At 58.9% G+C, this 20,657-nt stretch overlaps 1 protein-coding gene across 2 annotated transcripts in view; it reads right to left on the bottom strand.

The window, feature by feature from the left end:
- The window catches only part of PRDM16 (PR/SET domain 16), a 338,801-nt gene that overhangs the window by 317,398 nt on the left and 746 nt on the right, over nucleotides 1-20,657 (bottom strand). The gene's annotated exons all lie outside the window — the stretch shown is intronic.

Below are 20,657 nucleotides of genomic sequence, written 5' to 3'. Positions count from 1 at the left end.
CCCATGTGTCTGCAGAGGGGACCCCACGCCCATGTGTCTGCAGAGGGGACCCCATGCCCATGTGTCTACTGGGGGGATCACAGGGCAGCAGCCCAGAGGACCCCAGGACTGATAATAGCTCAGAGAGTTCAACAGTGGTCCCAGCCCAGGGCCCTCCTGGGGCCACCTCTCTGGGGGCTGGCCCTGCCCCCAGCCCCTTGCAGGCCCCTGGAGGTGGGAGAAGCTCGGCAGGCTCTCATGCAGGCAGAGATGGCACTCTACTTGGTGGGCAGATGGGCAGGAGGGCGTTCAGCCACGGCCCCAGCCTTTCCCATCGGTTCCCACACAGATGTGAGCTCTTCTGAAACTGGAGGAAATCGGGAGGAGGAGCTTCAGAAGATGGAGCAACTGGCCTCGTGGTCTCATCCCCATGGGAAGTCCAGTGCAGCCACAGCCAAGCTATCTCTGCTGCTCCTACACTGTCCACCCCAGTGGGTATCAGGTGACCAACAGGTCTGGGCCTTTAGACCCAAGAGCTCCATCCTGACAGGAGCCCTGACTGCAGGGCAGGCTTTGACTGGGAAGTGAGACTTCTCTTGCGGCCACGACCAAGCCTCCTCCTCCACTAGGCATGAGTGGATAAGAAGGGGCTGTCCTGCTCGGTGGCCTCGGCCTGTCCCGAGAGCCCCAGACCTGGGGCCTCAGGGAGGAACCTGGAGAAGCTGCCCTGTCTGGCTCCCTGTCAGACTCCACACCAGGCTCGGGAACAGAGACGGGCACCCCACCCCTGCGAGCCTGGGGAGCTGGTGCCGAAGGTTCTGCTTTCAGCTCGAGGGTCTCCTTCACATTATGTCCCCCCAAGTGGGGATCCTGCTGCTGCTTCAAGAAACTGGGATCAGACGCCGGGCTTGGTCTCCGGGGACGGACGCAGCTACAAGGAGAGACCCCTTTCAAAAAATATCAGGGTGCCTCAGCCAGAGGCTGGAGGTGGGGAAGTTTGGGGTTCCAGTGAGAGGTTACCATTTGCATCAGAGGGAGCAGGAAGATGCTGGGCCGTGCCTGGGGTCCCCCTGAGCTGGAGGTCCTAAAGACCACCCTGAGGCACATCCCAGGGTGAGTGTCCTGGTCATGAGCAGCCCCAGAAGGGTCACCCCTAGCCCACCTCTTGAGGGGACACATGTCTGGAGGGGGCACAAGGGGCCAGCTTGGCTTCTTGGGGCAAGCTGGCCACTAGATTACTAAGGAGATCCCACTGTTGGGGAGCTGCCCCCATATCCTCCCAGGACAGTGACGTGAAGTGCTTCAGAGATGCCAATAGTTCCTCCATATTTCCCGGCAGGAGAGGACGAGGATGTCACTGAGGGTACCATCGGCACCAGTCTGGTTCCATTGCCTTCCAGACCCCCGGGCTGTAACTTGGAGGTGCTTTTACTTCATCTGCCCGGTTACACTGTGAGCTCCTGGACAGCCAGGAGAGAATGCCCTAGATATCTGGAGAAGCAGGGCGCCCGGCCACCATCACTGAAGAAATGAGTGGGTGGACAGGGGGATAAGTGGAGGGACTTTGAGCCGCAATCGTGGTCACTTGGATGCTCTCCAGGTGACTGGCTGTGCACGAGAGCCGATACTTGCTTTTCCTAACTTCAGTAAATCAGAAGAAACGCTCACAGGGAGCAGACTGAGGCCTCAGGGTGAATCTTGGACCTAGGCTGGGCCTGGAGAAGATGTGGTAAAGTGGGAATTTGCCGAAACACACAGGACAAGGGCATCTGGCCTGCGCTTGGCGAGCGCTTCTGCTCCGAGGAGGAAACTGTTGCGTCAAAGGGCCGGTTGACCAGCACGCACTTTATGGCCTGAGGACGTTTTGTTTCTCCTGGACAGAACGTGAGCAGTTGCTGTGCCCTGAGGGCTCCCGCCACCTCCCACCCCGTCGGTGATACTGGCAGACTGCCTCCAGCATCAGGTGGACAGGCTCCTCTCCAGCCCACCCTGTGAGGACACAGGCCCAGGCAGAGGTGGCTTAGGTGCACAGGGACCCGGGATGGATGGGGAAGGCCCTGGGACCACACCTTTCAGGGAGCCAGGCTTGTCTAGGCTCTCAGCTGGCTACCACAGTGCAGGCAGCGGGGCTACGCAAAGCTACAGGGGCAGCACCTCTGCCATCCGTGGCAGGACCTGTGGATTCCATCAGACCACAGTGCACGCGCGCGCGCGCGCACACACACACACACACACACACACACACACACACACTCAGCCAGGAGAGCCTGAGTGGGGTGACAAAAGCTGGCCAAGTGCCTCTCCCAGGCACATAGGCAGAGAAGATCCCCTAGTCCCTCTAAAGCAAGACTGGGGTTCTGAACTAGAAAATCCGTCTCACAGCATCGAACAAGGGCAGGGGATGCCCAGAGGCGCCCTCCTGTGAATGGGAAGCACAGAAAGCTACCCGGGACGTGGGAGCTGGCGTTTGGTCACTGGCCTCGGCCTCATTTCTTTGCAGAAAATCTTCCCTGTCCATTCTCACCCAGAGGAGAGGGGAGGCATGGGGAGCAGTGACGGGGGAGGGTCTTCCGCAAATGCTTTTCACGCCTCCCACTCCCACCTCCTCCAAGGAGCAGCTGCAAGTTTACTCAAACACCCGAGACCCCATGGGGGAGGTCGATGAGGGTGGGGGCTTGCCATTAGGTTCTGGATCATCCTCAGTGACTCAGGCCCCAGCTCCTGATTTAATGCCACAGATACTCCTAGAGGGGCTTTCTCAGCCGAACAGAACTCGCGTGCACACACTGCGCGGAGAGCAGGGACCGAGGTCGCGGCTGCAGCGGCCGAGAACGTATAAAATAGACATTCTGTTAGAAGCTTCGAGCTCATAAATCCCCGCCGAGCGGCCGGCTGGCTTCAGAAGGTGAGAGAAACAACATTAGAAAGCAAGATGAGGGGAGAAAAGGAATGTAGCGTGAAGGCCAGAGAGCAGGGAAGTCGCGGGGGACCGAGGAAACACAGCGCGCTGAGAAATTCAGGCTAATCTTTGCTCGACCGCAAGCAAGAGGCCGGACCCCAGTGCCAGCGACAGAAACGTGCCTCCCTCCCTGGAAAATTGATTTGTCAACAGCCAGCAACTCGTCCAAAGGCATCTCAAGGTTGTTTTTACCAAAAAGAAAAAAAAAACAACCTAACTATGAAAACCATAGGCAACAGCATATATGACCAAAAAATGTTTTTTTGAAAAAAAAAAAAAAAGGGGATTCCGACAGTGGTGAGGCTGCTGGCCTCTGGACCTAGGGAGGGTCTGGAAAGGTGGGGTTTGTACCATCCGAGGGAACAGGGGATCCCTGGCTAAGAATTTGTTTGCAAAAAAAAAAAATAATAGCAAAGTTGGTTTAAATCTCCTCTTGTGATCTAAAAACTCCCTCCCACAAACCCAAGAAATGTGAATTTCCTCATTTGGGGTTGAGTCGCCTGCCAAGTGCAAGGAAGGAGCCTTGACCTGACCCTGATGTGGATGACTTCTCCGTTGGGAGCCCCCGTCCCGGTCCGTGTGAGTGGCACACTGACCCAGGCGGTGGAGCCCGGCGGGTATTCCCAACACCATGGCTTTGAGGGTCCTGCCATGGGGTTTCTTTCTGCTGCAGACTGGCTGCACAGGCAGAAAGACCCCTCCCCATCCAGCTTCTGTCATGGGAAGACACCTGCCCTCCAGCCCACCACTCGCATTGGTGGGTTGGCCTACACCCTTTAAGAGGCAAACCTCACCTTACCCTTCACCTGCCAAGGAGCAGGCACTTCCAAGGAGGGACTGGGCAGTGTGTGGGACTCCCGACTTGCACAGGCCAGGGTCCAGTCCCAGCTGCACACACGCGGTGCTGGGCTGCGAGCTGCCATTGCTCGGACCTCAGCTTCTCCTTTCCTTCACCCCCTCCCCACTTTTGTTAGAGGAGAATGTTATCGTGTTTAGATTGCGGAATTCCATCCCCTAATTGCTTCACTACTGGAAATTTCAGGAGGGTTCTCGTTTTTCGCAGAAATCTCCAGGCACGAGCACATTTCTGCAGATCTTTCGCCTAATTAACAGCATACTTCATAGAAATAAATAAATAAGGCAAGCACTGACAGATCACGCCAAGAATCCTTCATTAGCTCCACGAGGACACCTCGATGGTAGGAGAACTCAGGCAAACCTCCACCTGAAAGGTCGTGGGGTGAGGACAGCGGCGGCTCGCCTCAGGCCAGCCTGGAGGATAGGGTCCACTTTGCCAGGCTCCGTGGCCCAGCACTCGGGGGGTCGCACCCACGGCTCAGCTGGATCGGCCTCCTGGCCTCTCTCAGGCCTCCTGCTTCCAACCAGACCAGCGTGTCCACGTGAAAATGTAGCCTGGGGAGGGGTCAGGCTGCAGGCCAGCAGGTGGGAGCCAGGCCAGTGATCTGGGCTCAAAGTGCCTCTGTTCTGAGGGTGTGCAGGCAGTGGGGAGATGTCTCGTGGGAGGCCTGGACTTTGGGGAGCCTTCCTGACCCGGAGAGGCAGACACCATAGCACCACACCAGGGACTCAAAGGAAATTTATCTGCAGCATCAACTCCACACCAAAGGGACGCTGAGGGGGGACAGAAGCAGCAATCCTGGAGTCCATCTGGCTGCCCTGGCAGTGAGACCTCGCAGGGCAAGCACTCTACAGTTTTCCTAAAGACTCCCACGTTCCTGTGTGTTTCAAGTGTACCTCGGTTTCCCCAACCTTCCTGCTCCCTAAGAAAAAGGGATCTGGAGTTCGTGAACCACGCAGGGTCAGAGGGGTGGACGGCTGCCCAGCCACCCCCGGCCACCAGGACTTTCAGCGGCACCTGTGGCCACTTCTGAGGCCCTCCTGACTCAGGCTAAAGGAAAGTGCCGGCACTGTGCCCAGACTAGTGGGTTTGTGGTCAGGTGCAGAAAGCCTCAGAGCTCCAGAGACACGACAGCCCAACACCAGTCAGCCCATGTGTCTGCAGCATCAGATCTCAGGCCTGTGCCCACCTGGAGTCCTGCAGGCCTGGGGCGTCTTGCCTAAGGCCTCCCGCAGGCACCCGGGGAAGACCTGTCACGGGGCCCACTGTGGTCCCTGCCGGGGTTCCAGGAGGTGAATGTGCCCAGGGGAGGATCTTGGTTTCCAGGAGGGACAGGCAAGTGGGCTTTTCACTCTATCTCACCCCTAGAAGTTACGAGTCACTGGCTTCCCAGATGGAACCCTAGGCTCAGGGAGGGTCTCAGCTCGTGGGAGGTGGGTACAGGATTTGGAGGGGTCTCTGGGATCCCCAAGGCTAAACTACCTGCTCCCTAACAGCCAGCTGGTGAGCCCCAAAGCCCCACCTGGATGGAGACTCAGAAAGGAGCCATCCAGCTCCTGCGTGGGTCCATCCCTCCTTCCTGCCACATTCAGCAAATTGAACCTGACACCTCACTGATCCTCCCAGGCCCTACCCTGTAGCACATGTTCATCCTTGGGCTGAGTGATGAATCCTACTTGGTGAGGCAAAGATCCTCCCTTGCTTGGCTTTAGAACACACTCGGGTCCTGAACACAGCATCTGGCCGAGACACCTCTGGGTCTCCAAGGCTGTGGTGCCACCTGCACAGGTGTGGTTGCACCCAGGCCCACGTGGATTTGTGTCCTAGAGTCAAGAGTGAGTCCCAGGCACCAGCCTGGAGCAGCTGGATGTGCGGGAATGATTTGGGAAGAGATGAGCTAGGAGAGGGGGCCTGGAGGATCGATGGAGACAGACACTAAGCATCTGAAAGCCCCGCCAGCCTGGCAGCAGGAGGAGTGTGGGTCCACCTGGCGCCTCCACCCAGGATCCCACAGGCTTCCTGACTGCAGCTCATAATAGGCACCCAAGAGTTCCTGACCCAGAGAGGGCCCCCTGCCCTCCCCACAACAGCTGCATCCACCGGGCCCACACTGTGGGTCCCCAGGGAGGCCCGCGACCAGCCCTGTCTGGAAAGTAAGATACACGCACTCCCGTCTCTCCAGACTGTTTTTTGCAGTGAGCCCCGGGTACCAGCCCGGGCAGACTCGGTCTGGACTCAAATTCTCCAGAGCCAGGGCAGAGTGGACAGAGCCTCCCTAGCTCATATGTCCTGGGCCAGCAGCCTCCATTCTGGGGCTGCACCTCAAATTTCGGCAACAGAACAGCCGCGGAAAGCAGCCCGCTTTATCTGCGGCCGCGCAGCTCTATACAGCGTGGCCCCTCGCCCCCGGCATTCCACACCTCCCAGGGGGGCAGATAATCCCACAAAGGGCCTCATGCCAGAGCCCGGCTTGCAAAGTGCTTTCTCCAGCCGCTGAGTGCTTTTGACTCCATCAGCGAGGGGTTCGCAGGAATCTCCTTACTGGGCCCCCGGGTTCAGATCGAATGTCCCTTTGAAAGGGCCAGAGGGGACCCTCTGCCCCTGTTCCTGGGTCTGTGTGACACCAGATACAGCGTGTCCTGGCATTTGGAGACCACTGCCTGTCCCACCCCAGAGGGAAGGGCCCCCGACACCCCGGGGCCTGAGGGAGGAGGGAAAGACTGGTCCCCCTGGCCGAGCAGATGCCAAGACTCCCTCTCCTGCAGGGAGCCCACAACCAGCATGGAGATTCACTGGTCCTGTCTCCCTCTCCTCTTGCTCCGTCTACAGGCCTGTGGGACCCAGTGACAGCGCTCTGACTGAGGCTCCCCTCCATCTGCCCAAAGGATGCTCCTCTCTGCTATCGTATCAGCCGCCTGTATCATCCAAGACTGACAGCAGTGTCTGGTTCATGCAGCCATGTCTGTGCGCATGGGCACTCTGTATGAGCATGTACCTGTGTACATGCATCCACGTGTTGCACACATACACTGCATTGTGCGATGCACACAAGTATATGCATGTGTGTGTCAGCTGCATGTACCTGTGTGCATGTACATACATGTGCACATGTATGCACATGTTGCCTGCACACGCATGTGCAACGCTTGCACAGACTGATGACAGCGAAGCCCCAATACCCCATGGTTACCTGAATGAATTCTCGGGGTGTCCCCATGGGCCACATCAGAGACACGATGCCAGGGGTCAGAGTGTTAGCCCAGGGAGGAGACACTGCTCGCTTTCAGCTTTGAGACCTACCACTCAGCACACTAAATGCCCTGGAACTAAAGCAAACAGGAGACCCTAAAAGGCAAGGTTGGCTCAGAACTCCAGCGCCCAGAGGGTGCTTGCCCCCTGCCCGGGGCTGATGCTGGAGGGCGGCCCTAGACAGGAGGCTTGCCACCACCCCAGCTCCCCTCCTCCCAGAACTAGGAGGTGGAGCCCCCAAACCCAGCACAGATATCCCCCTGGGTCCCACAGAGAGCACCCCGGCCTGAGCTGCCCCACACACCCCTCCAGACCTCCTCGTGAAGGTGGCCGGACGCCTCCTCCCAGGGCCCGGTGACCTGCCCAGACATCTTGCATTCACTGGCTCTCCACTTATCACAACAGGGTTTGAATGAGATTTTTAATCACTAGGCCCATCCAGAGGCCCCTGGGGGAGACTGTTCAAACCTGCATGGGTGTGCGTATGTGCTTGGTCCTTCAGTCTTGTCCAACTCACCTACTCACACACAAATCTGCTTCTGCCAAGTGCAAGAAAATGCCAGAAGCCCAAAGTAGCCACTGACTAAGACAGCCTGGATCCTGCAGAGAAAACAAGGATAATAATACTGTATCCAAGTGTCTGCAGGCCTTCTCCCAGTCTTCACATCCCCTCCAGCAGGTCGGGGTCTGGTCGCCCCCAGACCCCCTGACACGGGCAACCCTCCTGTCAGTTTCTGCCATGGCCAAGGGTGTCTCCAGGTGAGGATGGGCCACTGTCCCCACGACACAGGTCCAGCTGGCTTAGAGGGGCTCCTGGAGACCACAGGGCACCACACGCTTTCATCACATTCCCGGACACCCCAACCCCCTTCCTTTTGCCTGGTAGCCCGGAGTCCCGAGGGCCAGCATTCCACCCTGGGTACCAACACACAGCTCACAGTGGCCCCACCTGGTTCCTCTGGTTTGGTCCAAGGTCAGCTAAGTGATGGAGCTGCTCACCCTGTTGTACTTAGGGAGTGAAACACCAAAAGCTGACCAACTGTCTGCAGGCCCAGTGCTGGGAGCAGGATGGATGGGCCCCTGGTACCAATTTCTGGGGTGTTCCCCCATCCCCGCAGCACCCTGGCCTCACGGCCCAGGTCTGACAGCTGGCCCAAGGCCCTGAGGCCTCTGTCTCCAGGGAGGCAGGGTGCAGAGGTTTCGACTTGTTTTGCTTTCGCAGATTCGGTCAGTGTCAGTTGGGAGCTGCTTTAAGGAAGACAGTTATGTGACTCTGACCCAGCAGTGCCCTTCCTGTGCCCCCTGTGGCCAAGCTGCGCCCACTGCTGGCGACCATCACCCTGGGACAGGAGCCAACATCGTGGCCATGGTTTCTTGGGAGGCTCATGTCCTGCCGAGTCCACCACAGACTTCGCTGAACCAAGGCTTCTCTACCCGCTCCCCACAGCCAATAGGCCCTCCAGGTGAGGCCAAGCTTTGTGCTCTGTCTGGTGGATAAAGAATCAGGGGCTCTTTGTCAGAAAACTCAAGGCGGCGTCCTGCTACGCCTGGCCCTCCCCTCACTCGGCCACTCGGAGTCTATGGGTCGAAGGGGGGTCTCCCAGGGGAGCAGAAAGGCCTTGGGCTTTGGTAATGGGCTTCTCACCTCGCCATGGCCATGGGCCCCTCCTCTTTGAACGAGGCTAGTCTATCAGGATCCGGAGGCAACCTAAAACCCCGGGTAAATGGAGACCTTGGTTCCCTATCCGGGCTGCCAGCCGCAGGGACCAGTGGCACGGCCGAGATGGGCCTGCCCCAAGAGATCTGATAACCAACAGCAGCCTCGGGTGGCTTTATCTAACCTTAGGAAGGTAAGATTAACACCTTCGATGCAGAGAAAGTTAAGACTAGGGGCCCCTTCGCTTTGCAAGTCTGACTCCCAGCCGTGAAACGAGAGCCCCCCCTTGGGCCGGCAATCTGCCCAGGGATTTCTGAGCAATCTTACTTTCCACTGGTTTTTTTTAGCCCTTTTGTTCATAACGACACTCAGCCAAATGCACGGCCACCGAAACTACCCCCACCCTCCCGGGGACACACTCCTGCACAAGCATGAGCTTGGTAAACACACATGGGAGCGCCAAGCATCAAGCGTCGAGGCCCAGCCTCCCCATCTCACCGGGCTTATTTATTGTCAGAGACGCTAGTCTCCGCAGGCCCCGGGAAACCGTGAAAAACCTCCCATTGCCCTTGGGTTACTTGTTGCTGCTCCCATTACATTCTCCTGGAAGAAGCCAGGGACCCCGCTTCTCTGCACGGAAACCTATGAGAAGCTCCTGGTCAGAAAGTGCACTGGGCTGGCTCCAGGCTGCATAGGTTCAGCTGGAGGAGCAGCCGATGGATGCGTTACCAACCACATCAGCGAAGCGGATGGTGTGGACTTTGAGAGGCCGAAGGACAGAACCAAGCAGCCCATCGTGGGGCTTATTTTTAAAGTCACTTAAAATCACTTCCAGTGAAAAATTGATCTGTCTGTGATAGCTTTTCCTCCTGCTAATGTGATAAATAAATAATTAGCCACATCGTCGGGCTGTTTCATTAAAGGAAAGGATGCTGGATGGGCCAAGATAGAGAAGCCGATCAGAAAGACGGAGCCCGGCTGTAAACCCCCCAATGTTTTATGACACCATTTGTATTCTGTCAGTCACAAGCTTTATGTTCAGCCCAAGCTGGGAACTGAATACCCTATTCAGAGAGGTACTCACGGGCGTGTTATTGCAATTTAATATTTTCGCACACAGACACATCATTATCTCGGAACCTGACACTGGCAGCATAATTCTGTAATTTTTCAAGAGGGCCTAATTTTTCTAAATGTGAGCGCAAGGGCCCGGGATTATCTAAACAGCCCTCGCTCCTCTTTGTTTCTTGTGGGGGTTATAAACTGCAGCAAAGTGCTCGCACATCGCCCCTTCGCACATTTGAACTTCTCCCGTCTCTGCTCACACAACAAACAGCTGTGAACGGCTCTGGGCCAGGAGGCCCGGCAGCCACAACCCCCATTTCAGAGGCCTTGGGGAGCTCAGCGGCATTGGGGGACAGCAAAAGTGAGGGGGGGTCTTCGCAAAGTACGAGCGGGCAGGAGGTGCCATGCTGCTGATGAGAAAGAACAGCCTGAAGGTGTGTCTCATTTGGACGGCAGATCCAGGCTCACCCAGCAGTGCCTACATCTGTGTGCACACGCAGCACACACATGGCCTGGTCCGCACGCTCCCTGGAGACCCTCTCAGCTCACTGCCCAGAGGAAGGGTGCAGGTCAGGGTCCCTGTCTCCCTCGAGTTGCATCGGCTCTGGCCAGCAAAATGCTACCTGGCTTTCAGGCAGTTCAAGAATGCACTGGCTTTTCCAGGAATAAGCTGAGGGTGGTTTACAAAGACGACTGGGCTTCCCAGGGAGGTATCGTGGGGCGAGCAGGTGGCAGCAAGCTAGAAAGAGGCACAGCCTGTGCCCCAAGGTGGTCGCTGCAGCCCCAAGCGACTTGGTGTTCACCGAGTAACCCCACAAGCTCTTTCTATGAGGGCCCTCAGGAAGCCTGGCCTTCCCCTCCTCGCGGACACCCCAGAAATAGCACTAGGACCCCTTGATCCAACTCTGATGACAGCGGGCATCACGGGGAGCAAGGCAGCTACGTCTGAATTTGGGGGCTGGGAATGGCTGTCAGTTCGGCACAGGCCCAAGACACAGATTCCAACATAGTCAGGACCTGATTCACCCTCTTCCCCTGGATGGAGGATGGAAGCACCTGCAAGGGGAAAATATGAATTCTGAGGATGTGGCCTCACTCTGAACCTTCCAGAGGAAGTGTCATCTGAGGGCAAAACGGTGCCAGCGAGCAACAAGGGCCCCCCTGCTCGGCTGCACCCAGGAGGCAGGACGGACCCCAGGGCTGTCCTGCGGTCAGCACACGGGCTCCCAGTGAGCCTGATTCTCGCTCTTTGTTTCTACGTTTTAAGACCAATGTGACCAGGCATCTCTGCATTACAGCCCACTGAGCAGACACCAATGTCTAAGCATTTTTAAATGCCTGCTCCTTCCCCTCGGAGACACAGTGAGAAAGAGCAACTTAGATGCGAGCCTGTTATGTGAATCCATATCTGGGTATAGTATTGACCTGCAGCACCTGAACACAGACACAGGATTAAACAGTGTCCCAGGAAATAATTGCTACTCAGCTCCCATCATCCCTGGCTGAGCCGGGCACTTCCCACTTGCACTCAAACACCGGAGGTGCCCTGCCTGCCATCGGTACAGAGAAACGCTGTACAAATCTCAGCTGAGTCACTGGATTCAGAGCCAGGGCGGGGGAGGCTCTCAGGGAAGCAATGACAGAAATGGAGTTGTCTTCTCTGCACCCCTCCGTCCCTCTCTGTCTCTCTCTCCCGTCTGGCCTTTACAACTTGAAACAGAATAGTTGGTTGGGGGTCCAGCAACTCTCCATCAGCACAGACCCAAGGCCCTGGAGACCCCAGAGCTGGGCGTCTCCAAATGTGCTGAGGTGGGGGTGGCCTGTGGGCTCACTTCTCATCCAAACAGTTCAGACACAGAGGCCCAGCACCCAGGGCAAAGACCTGCTGGGGCCAGTGAGGACTAAGAGTCTGGTGGGAGTCTGTGGCCCGCCCCCCCAGCCTCGCCACACTGCCCAGAGCACGGTGACGTCACCACATTTTCCTCTGGGGAAGGGGGGTCCACCCTGGGCAAGCATCCTGCAGCTGCCCAGGGCCCTTGGGCACGTCTCAGCATCCAGCACACAGGAGGCCCACAGACAGCAGGCAGAGATGAACCAACGGATGGAGAGGTGCCGTCAAAACAGACAGAAGACCTGACCCTGTAGGACATGGGAGGCCTCTGATGAGAAGACAGCCAGCAGACGCCCCTAGCTGTTGAAGCCTCAAAGGTGGAAGTGAGGATGGAAAAGGTTTGGCCTGGCTGGGGGGCCGGGGAGGAGCTGGATGGAGGGGCCCGGCTGGACATCAGGGGCCAAAACAGACCCCAGCACCTGTGCTACTCAGCTTGAAAATAAAATCATGAACTAAGGACCACGTGGGCTTTATTTTCTGGCTGAGCTGATGGCCAGAACCAAAGCACCGACATGGATGCTTTGTCATGGCCCCAAACAGCCCCCAAGGAGGAGGCAGGCAGAGGACCAGCAAAGTATCACTACAAGCAGGCCCAGGAGGTAAAACTGACACTCGGTTCTGTCTACCTGGAGGAGGACATCTGGACTCAGCACCACCAGTCCCCCTGAGGCTCATCTCCCCAAACACCATGCTCCCTTCCAGAACCTTCTGTGCCGTCCTCTTCGTAGGCAACCAGGGAGGAGGCAAATACCCACATGTCCACACCCCACAGTCCCTCCACTGAGTCACAACTTTCACTTTCCCAGATGGCCTACCTTTCCTGGCTTTGAAGGTGGGGGTCTGATAATCCTAAGCTGCAGCAGGCATAGGGGTCAGGAGGGGGACACAGCCAGCCCAGAGTCGGCGTGGACAGAGTGCAGATTCTGGGGCCTGAGAACCATGTGCCACCAAACCCGTCCAAGGGCTGACTTTGGGTTGAGGCCCCCATGTGGCCTCAGGAGCAGCATCCAGCGGCCCCTCAGGCACGGCCTTGCTATTTGCACCAAGGATGCAGCTCTGCTCTTCTTTCTAAAGTCAGAAAGTAGACAAAGACACTCATTTCTCAACAAACACAGCAGAGCCTGAAAAGAGAGCAGACCCCATGCCTGATGGCCACCCTGGGCTCATGCAGTCACGGTGACATGGCCTGGTCCCCAAAGCCAGGGATCTCAGGAGACCCGGCCTGGGTCCTCCTGGCCCACCCTCCCCAGGCACCTCCTTGAGAAACAGGAGGGGGCTTCAGACCCAGAGAGGAGGTGCTAGGTCCCCCTACACATCAAAATTCATTATGGAATATAAAGCTTATATCAAAAAACAAATCTACCTGAGTCTATCCAGGGGAGTCAAGAGGCAAAAGCACAGGGAGACAGTTCTTAGTGTGGCCAGAAGGGCCCGAGTATGTTTCTGGAACCTTCCTCGGAAACCCCTGCACCTTCCAGGAACCCCTCGCCCCACATCAGGACAGCAGCCCTGGTCTCAGAGCCTCCTGGGCTATTTTCTTCCTGTTAATGCCCCTTGGCACTTCCTAGGACTGGGAAGGCGACACCACCCCCCCCCCAGGGGAAGCCCATGGTCCAGCAGCTGGACGATGACAGGAGCACGGAGGTTGAGCCTCTGTATCCTGCCCCTCCCCATCCACACGCTGGGGAACCAGGGGCTTTGGGGCCCGACTCAAGTCTCCTAAAAGTATCTCAGAATCAGGAGGCAGCAGGTGAGAGGGGCCCGGCACTTTGCCCACATCCCTCCCACAGACGCCTCTGAGCATCTCCAGCCTCACGCCTGTGGGAGCGAGGAGCAAGCCTTCTCTGCCATGTGCTGCAGAGTAGCTCAGGCCGGGCCAGGACTTCCAAGGGCAACATGGATCCCAACGCGTACACACACACACACACACACACACACATACTCACGCTCGTGCATGTGCGCGCGATCTGGGGCTCACCCCCTTACATGCCCCACACTGGACAGGATGCACACACCATCCTGGAATTGTGTGACCCACTGAGAAGGAGCACAATTCTGGTGAATTTCCTGACCAAGTTCATTTTGCAGAAGCAGAAAGTGGGTGCTCGGGGAGATTGGTTCTCTTTTCAGAGATGAACATGGCAAGGGCTGCTCTCACTTCTCCAGGTTGGAGGTCAGGAACCCCGGGCACGGGATGGGGAGCCTTGCTTCCACACTTGTAAAGCCTGTTTGTTGGCCCCCTCCTCCCACCTGCGGGGCCTGGAGGGGGAAGCTGGGTATGCTAAGGGTTCTGCAGCATCTTGGGGTGCCCTCTGCCCCGAGACAAATTTCAGATGCGTCTGTGTCAACCATTCCACCTCAAGGGCAGGGTCAGGCTAGAATGAAAAAGGGAGCTGGCACTCATCAGGTTTGTTTAACGACAGCCTCTGCTGTCTCCACCCTGAAAGATGCGTATTCAGGGTTGGGAATGGCACACTCTTCAGACAGAGAACGTGCACAGGGTAACGCGGAGCCTTATTTGGAGGAGATAAAATATTCACCAGGACCTAGCTATGTTTTAAAATGATTATAAATTATTTTAACAGTGAATTTGCAAAGGGTTATAAAAACAGCCATAATATATTTTTTTCCTTAGATTCTAGAATTACCAGTGTGACAGCTAATGCAATAATGATTTGTTTCAAATGCCAGTGTTTAAGCTGTATAAAGCTGATTTTATACATTTTTCCAGTAGGCCGCATTGTAGTTAATGAAATTAAACACACCAATCGCATTTGTCCCCAGGGGACGAGGAACTGAACACACCACTGGTTTATTTTTTTATTAAAATAAATTGCAGCCGGCAAGATGGACTAATTGCATACAGAATTGAAAAAGAAACATTCCATTGATATAATTAAGCCAATTTTCATGGACAGAAATAGTTATAGTGGATATAAAATAAGCAAAGCCTTCACCAGAATCTGACTTTCTTCCCTTTTTTTTTTTTTCACAGAATGTTAACTATTAAACAAATATGTATCTCAGGCCGGCGCACTCCTATCGGCAGCCCCAGGGCATTGTTCCTTGGAGTCCAGAGAGAGGCCGCAGCCTGGCCAGAGCACCTCCAGACCAAGGAGGACTGGCTGGGGAAACCCAGAGACAAGAGAGTGGTCAGAGCCTAAGAGGCCACCCAGGAATGTCCTGGGAGCCCCGAGAGCTCAGGAGCACTGGCCAGCCTGGAATGGCCCCTGTGGCCCTGGCTGGAGCCTGTGAAGTGCCCAGACTTGAGGAACAGCGGCTGATTCCCGGCTGGACCTGCAACTGCAGCCGCCAGCCCTGTGGGTCAGTCCGGTCAACGACCACAGCTCCTCCTCTTCCCCGATGCCTGGGGGAGGGGCAGGATTACGTCCCTCCAGATTTGAGGTGGGAGTGGGGGTAGGAAGGTGAGCCAGCAGGTCCAACACACCCTGCGTGGCTCAGGCAAAAGGCAATAACTGGGGGGCAGACAAGACCAAGCCCTGGTCAACGTTCCAGCTTTCTTGCACCTGTCCTGGGGAGAGGACTCCCAGAGCCAAGGCTAGAGACACCCAGACAAGGCCTCTGCCCGGCCCGAGTAGGGAGAGCAAAGTGGAAGAGTCCAGTCCTGGGTAGGGAAAGAATCCAGTCTGAAGGAGGCTGAAAGTAGCCAGTTGCATTCACAAGCGGTATGCATATGGATGTCTTCTCTGCTTTTTACGAATAGACCTGTTACAAGCTGACCACTGGCCCTGGGAAAATTCTTAAAACCTGATACATTAAAAAAAAAAAAAATCCTTGGAATTAACTGCAGCCGGCAGTGCCCTGGTGGGGGGCAGGGTACTAAACAGAAAATCCTGGAGGGCTTTACTAAAGTGACATTCAATTTCACCATTAACTTGCTGTGTGACCTTGTCAGGTTATTTGACCTCTCTGTGCCCTGGGTTTCTTACCCAGAAAAATGGTGCCAGCTCACCATACTTTACCCTTCTCAGGGTCAGTGAAAGGGGATGAGTAAAGTCTCCCAAGTGGACCATGAGCACCTCTACAGTCCCGTCTCCCCGAGGCTGCGGCGGTGACAGAAATCTAGGCAGCGGCTCAGGCTGCAGCCTGCTCTGCTCAGGGGTCTCCCTGCAGGTGCGCGCGGGAGCGCACAGCCCCAGCGCCAAGTTCAGCGGAAAGCAGAGACCGCTCCTGGAAAGCCGAACCTCCACCCTCACCTCGGTTTTCCCGCACCCGCCCAACTGAGACCTAGTCTTCCGGGCGCGATCCCACGTATCTCGGGTCCGAGATCCGCGAAGCGACTTGGAACCGCACACGGTCTGCAGCCCGCGGAGCCTGGGCGAGGGTCAGCAGTCGGGGCGGCGGGGGGGTGGGGGTGGGGTGGGGGTGGGGAGGGTTGCGGAGGCCGCCCTTCTCTGTCCAGGAAATCCAGGGAGGCTGAGAGCCCTGGGGCCGGACTGCGGCCGCGGAAGAGGAGGGCTGGGCTGAGACCAGGGGCGCTCGGGCGTACGGAGCCACCGCCACCGACCTCGGGCGCGTGTAGACGCGGGCCCCGCAAAGCCCGCCCGCCGTAGTTGCAGCGACTTTGTGTGCGGAGAACCCCAAACCACGGTGACTATCGGCTCAGCCCGGGGTCCTCAGGCCCCGCGCCCCGGCCCGCGCCGTCTGGAGCCCGGGACAGCCGGAGTCCGCGCCCGCGGCGAGGCCGGACTGGTTCCCTTGGCCTCCAGAAGTTTCTCTGCCGCGCGGGGACGGTGCCCCGGCAGTTCCTTGTCCTCCCGCACCGGCTACGTGAGCTGCAGCATCCAAGACTTGTTACACGGGTTTGATTAAAAACCTGATAAATTGTATTTAATGCTATTTGAAATTTTTAAACGAAATTATTCACAAGATTTTTAATCCTGGATAATTTTTGTTGAAACTCTAATTATATGGCACCTTAATTACTAGCCCAGCCCCCAAGGATCCCTAATTGCCTCCTAATTGAATAAAACAGGGGGCTAATCGCACCCACGGAGGCCCAGCAAGCTGGAGAGCCTCCTCAAAGGGGCTCCTTGATGGGACCCCCGGGCTGGCCCCACCACCCACACCAGGCCTCTCAACAGAATTGCCAGACTGGGTCCCCTGTCCCACACTCTGCCCAGAGGGGAGCTGCCTGGTGAACTGGGGCCGTTGGAGGGTGGGGGAGGCTCAGCCGGCACCTGCTTCAGGCCAGCGGCTGAGAGAAGAAGCCGGCAGCCCTGAGCAGCCTGAGGTGATGGGGCTCAGTGGCCCTGAGCAGCCCCTGGGCCCAACAGCTCCCCTTCCCCCAGGTAGCCCCAGGGGAAGGTCATGCCATGAACCCGCATCTCCCCTCCCGCAGGCCTCGTTGCCCTGGCACATCCGAGGGGCCCCTGGCCAGCAAGAGCCTGAGGGCCATCTGCGCACCGCCTCGGGGCACCTGGCCTTGGCCGCCAGCCCTGCACCCCGCCCCTCCACCGCGGGCCTCCGCATTTTCGTCCGAAGCGGGGAGAGCCGCCAGACTCCCGTTGGACATTTCCTGGCGCTGCTGCCCTACCAGGCATCCAGATGGGAGGCTGCTGTCCCGGCTCCTGGGAGAGGACTGGTGGAAGGGGCAGTATTCCCCCAGGGTGGGAGAAGGGCTGTGCCCAGCAAGTCGGGAGCCTGGTCTGTTTCTGCTGGGGAGAAGGAACCGGCTGGGAGCTCAGCCTACAGCCAGTCTCCCCAACCCTGTCGCACAGACCCCTTTCCAAGGAGGTAGCAGGGGTAGCAGCCCCCACCTCCCCCACCCCCACCCACATCCCAGAGGCTAGGTGGTAGCTGGCAGCTGCGAACGATAACTTCCCAGGCCTGAAATACACCGTATCTAGGACTCTGGGGTCTGTTGCCTCCATGGGGATCAGGCCTCACGGGTGCTCCCATGGGGGCTCTGGCTGGACACAGTTTTGGGGGCACATCCTCCCTCACACAGGGTCCCCCAGCTGTGCTGTGAAGAGGTCAGGAGGGCACGATGGCTGTGCTGACCTGCCCACCTGGCTCCCAAAAGCGCCAGAAACACAAAGCTTTTGTGTGCCATTTCATTTTTAAATACAGGGCAGGGACGCCTGATTTCCCACTGGCCAGTCAAGCCCCACCGAGTGTGAGGGGACCCTGCCAGATCTGTCCTCACCCAGATCAGCCTTTCCAGGCAGTTTGAGACAGAGGGCTTCCAGCAGCTGATCCGCGGCCTGGCCTGAGAGCCCCAGTGGCCTCTGCCCCTGCAACTCAGAGCCCCCAGTGAGGGCTCCAAAGGTGCTACCAGCTCACCCAACACAGACTCAGCCGGAGAGAGCCTCTGGAAAGGGGTCCTGGGGACACACAAACGAAGTTAGAGCCCCAGATACACCATCTGGAGCAGTCCCCAAGCTCTGAATCAGGGGATCACAACATCCCACCACCACCACAACCTGGCTGTCCTTCCACGCCTGGCACATGACTGCAGGCACAGCCCAGTGCAGCACACTGGCCCTGTAACCACGACCTCTTTCCCCTCCCCCAGCCGCCCGACCCTGGCGGGATGTAGCTTGGAGGCAGAGGTTCCGTTGGTGGCACCAGGACTGCCCCGCTGCCCTGGGGATTCAGGTAATGGAGTCAGGCCCCAGGGATGTCCACATCTGGCAAAAATATCGTCCAAAGAAATAAAATTTCCCAGTGGACCCAGTGCTCTGTGTCCAGCAGGCAGTGAGGTCCCCGTGCCTGCCTGAACCATCTTCTTGGGGAGGGCTGGGGGCAGCTGTCCTAGCTGTGCGACCCAGGCAGGAGGAGTTCCCAGAGCTCGCTCCAGTGTGGCTCCATCTGGATCTGGGCCTGACAGACCTGCTTGGAGCTGCGTTTTCCTCCATAAGGACTCCCAGGAAAAGGAACTCTGTGCTCTGCCCTCCCCTTGAGTCCAGTTCTCCTGCCGCCGCTGAGCCAGGCTGCAGGTCAATGCCAGGCATCCATTCTAGGCCACGAGCAGAGCCAGACCAGGAATCTTCCCCACCTGTCTGGGGTGGAACACACAGAGAGCTGTGGGCCAGACCGGCGGGTGGGGGACGCTCGGAACTTTCCGCGGCCGCGCAGAGCTCAGGGAGCCGGCCTCTCGCTTGCAGCGAAGGCCGGGCGAGAGTTCGGCCGCCTTCCACTTTCTCACTCCACCTTCGGGCCCTTCCTCAGGGAGTCTGACCCGGGCGGCCTGCCGCCGGGGAGCCGAGTCACTGAAAAGATTCGCGGTGCACAAACAGACCCCGATATACACATGAACACGCACACTCCACGCGTCTGCCGGCGGACAGGTAACACACACACAGTCCAGCCGCACCAGCCGCTAAACACAGGGCCTCGTTCGCACCAAGAGGGGCCAGAGGTCACAGAAGGCCAGGGAGGCCGAGGCCAGGAGCACTGGGCACAGGAGACTAGAAACGGGCGCTTCAGCGAGGGGCCCGAGCGGCCGCGGGCGGGTCCAGGGGCGTCCTGTGGAGGCTGGAAGTTGCTTTTCCCCCGCGGGCCCGACGCGCGGCCTACAACTGGGCGTGGAGCGGGGGCTGTCGGGCCGAGCCAGCCGACCACCGAACCGAGAGGGTAGAACTTCTTCGGAAAACTGCCGTGAGTTTCGCGCCCCCTGGGCTCATGCTTGGGGGCTCGGCCCTGGGCGCTGCGAGGCCCGGCCGGACAGGGTCTGGCCCAGGAGGAGCGGAGTGATCGGCCTGGTGGTCCTGCAGGGATTCCCAAGGGGAGCGGGTCCCTCAGGGATTCCCAAGGGGGAGCGAGTGGGCGGGCGGCCGGGGAGGAGGGGGTGGCGAGAGCTGGAGGCGCCGAGAACGCTCCCGGCGACGCTCGCCGCTTCGCTGCAGCCGGGCCGCGGCCGGGCTTCGGGAGCCGCGCTCGCCGGGCCGCGGCGCCGCTGCCCCCACCTGCCTGCCTCTCGGGCCGCAGCCCCGGACCGGTGGGCCTGGCAGTGAATGGCGCCAGCGACCGGGGCGCGGAGGGTGCGCGGGCGGCCCTAGGCGCCGCGGCGGGCTGAGGGGCGGGCGGCGAGCGCACCCGGCCGGCGGCGAGGACCGGGACGGCGGCGGGCTATGCGCGCGGAGCCCGGGGCTCGGCCCGAGACGGAGCGAAAGAGAAAGTAAGACCGGGGACCCGGCAGTCTCGCTGGGGGCAGCTCAGTCCCCGCCGGGCCTCGGGGCTGTGCCAGGCGAGCGGTAGCGGGAGGGTCCGAGCGGGGCCGAGATCGGGGTGGCGGCGGGGAGGAGGGCGGCCGGGTGGGGACCCTCCTGCCGGGGGCACCGGCGCCGGGGCGGCCGCGCAGGCTGCCGGAGTCGCAGAGAAGCGCCCGCCGCCGCACGGGGCACCAGTTGGGAATAAACTTCACGACCACAGTTCCAAGCCCAGGGAAACATCTCCATTTTGCTCTCCCAGTGGCTGTGGCTATCCTGCCGACAACACCCCTGCCTTTGCGCCCGCGGAGCCGGGTGGGCGCCGGCCCGCGCCCCCTCCTCCGCCCCCTCCCCGGCTCGGGGTCTCCCTCCTCTGCGCCCGGCTGGCGGACGCCAAAGGCGGTGCTCTAGCGCCCACTATTTCAAAAGCCCGGAATATGATTTGACCAGGACTGAGAGCCACTCGGAGAGAGAGGGAGAGAGCGAGCGAGGAGGAAAAAGTTGCTCTCCCCTTTCGTCAACTTTTCACTAACTTTCGCTTTTCGCTCCCCTCCACCCCCAGCCCTCCCCCTCCGCCCCCCTCCCCGGCCCCCACCGCGCGCCTCGGGTTCCCGGGCCCGAGCGCCTGACACTGGGTGGGGGGGGGGAGGAGGGGGTTCGGCGAGGAGGGGGCCGGCGCCTTCGGGGAGCGCGCGGGCCCGGGCGCCCCGAGCCTCCGCGTCGAGCCCGGCCGCCCTGGAGCGCGAGAGGCGGAGCAGCCCCCGGGCCGCGCGGCCGATCCGGGGGCCGAGAGCCTGAGGCGCGCCGGCCGCGCCCCGACGCGC

The sequence above is a fragment of the Oryx dammah genome, unplaced genomic scaffold, assembly GCF_014754425.2.
Source record: "Oryx dammah isolate SB20612 unplaced genomic scaffold, SCBI_Odam_1.1 HiC_scaffold_21, whole genome shotgun sequence".
Classification (NCBI taxonomy): Eukaryota; Metazoa; Chordata; class Mammalia; order Artiodactyla; family Bovidae; genus Oryx; species Oryx dammah.
This window is presented reverse-complemented; position numbering and strand designations above follow the sequence as displayed.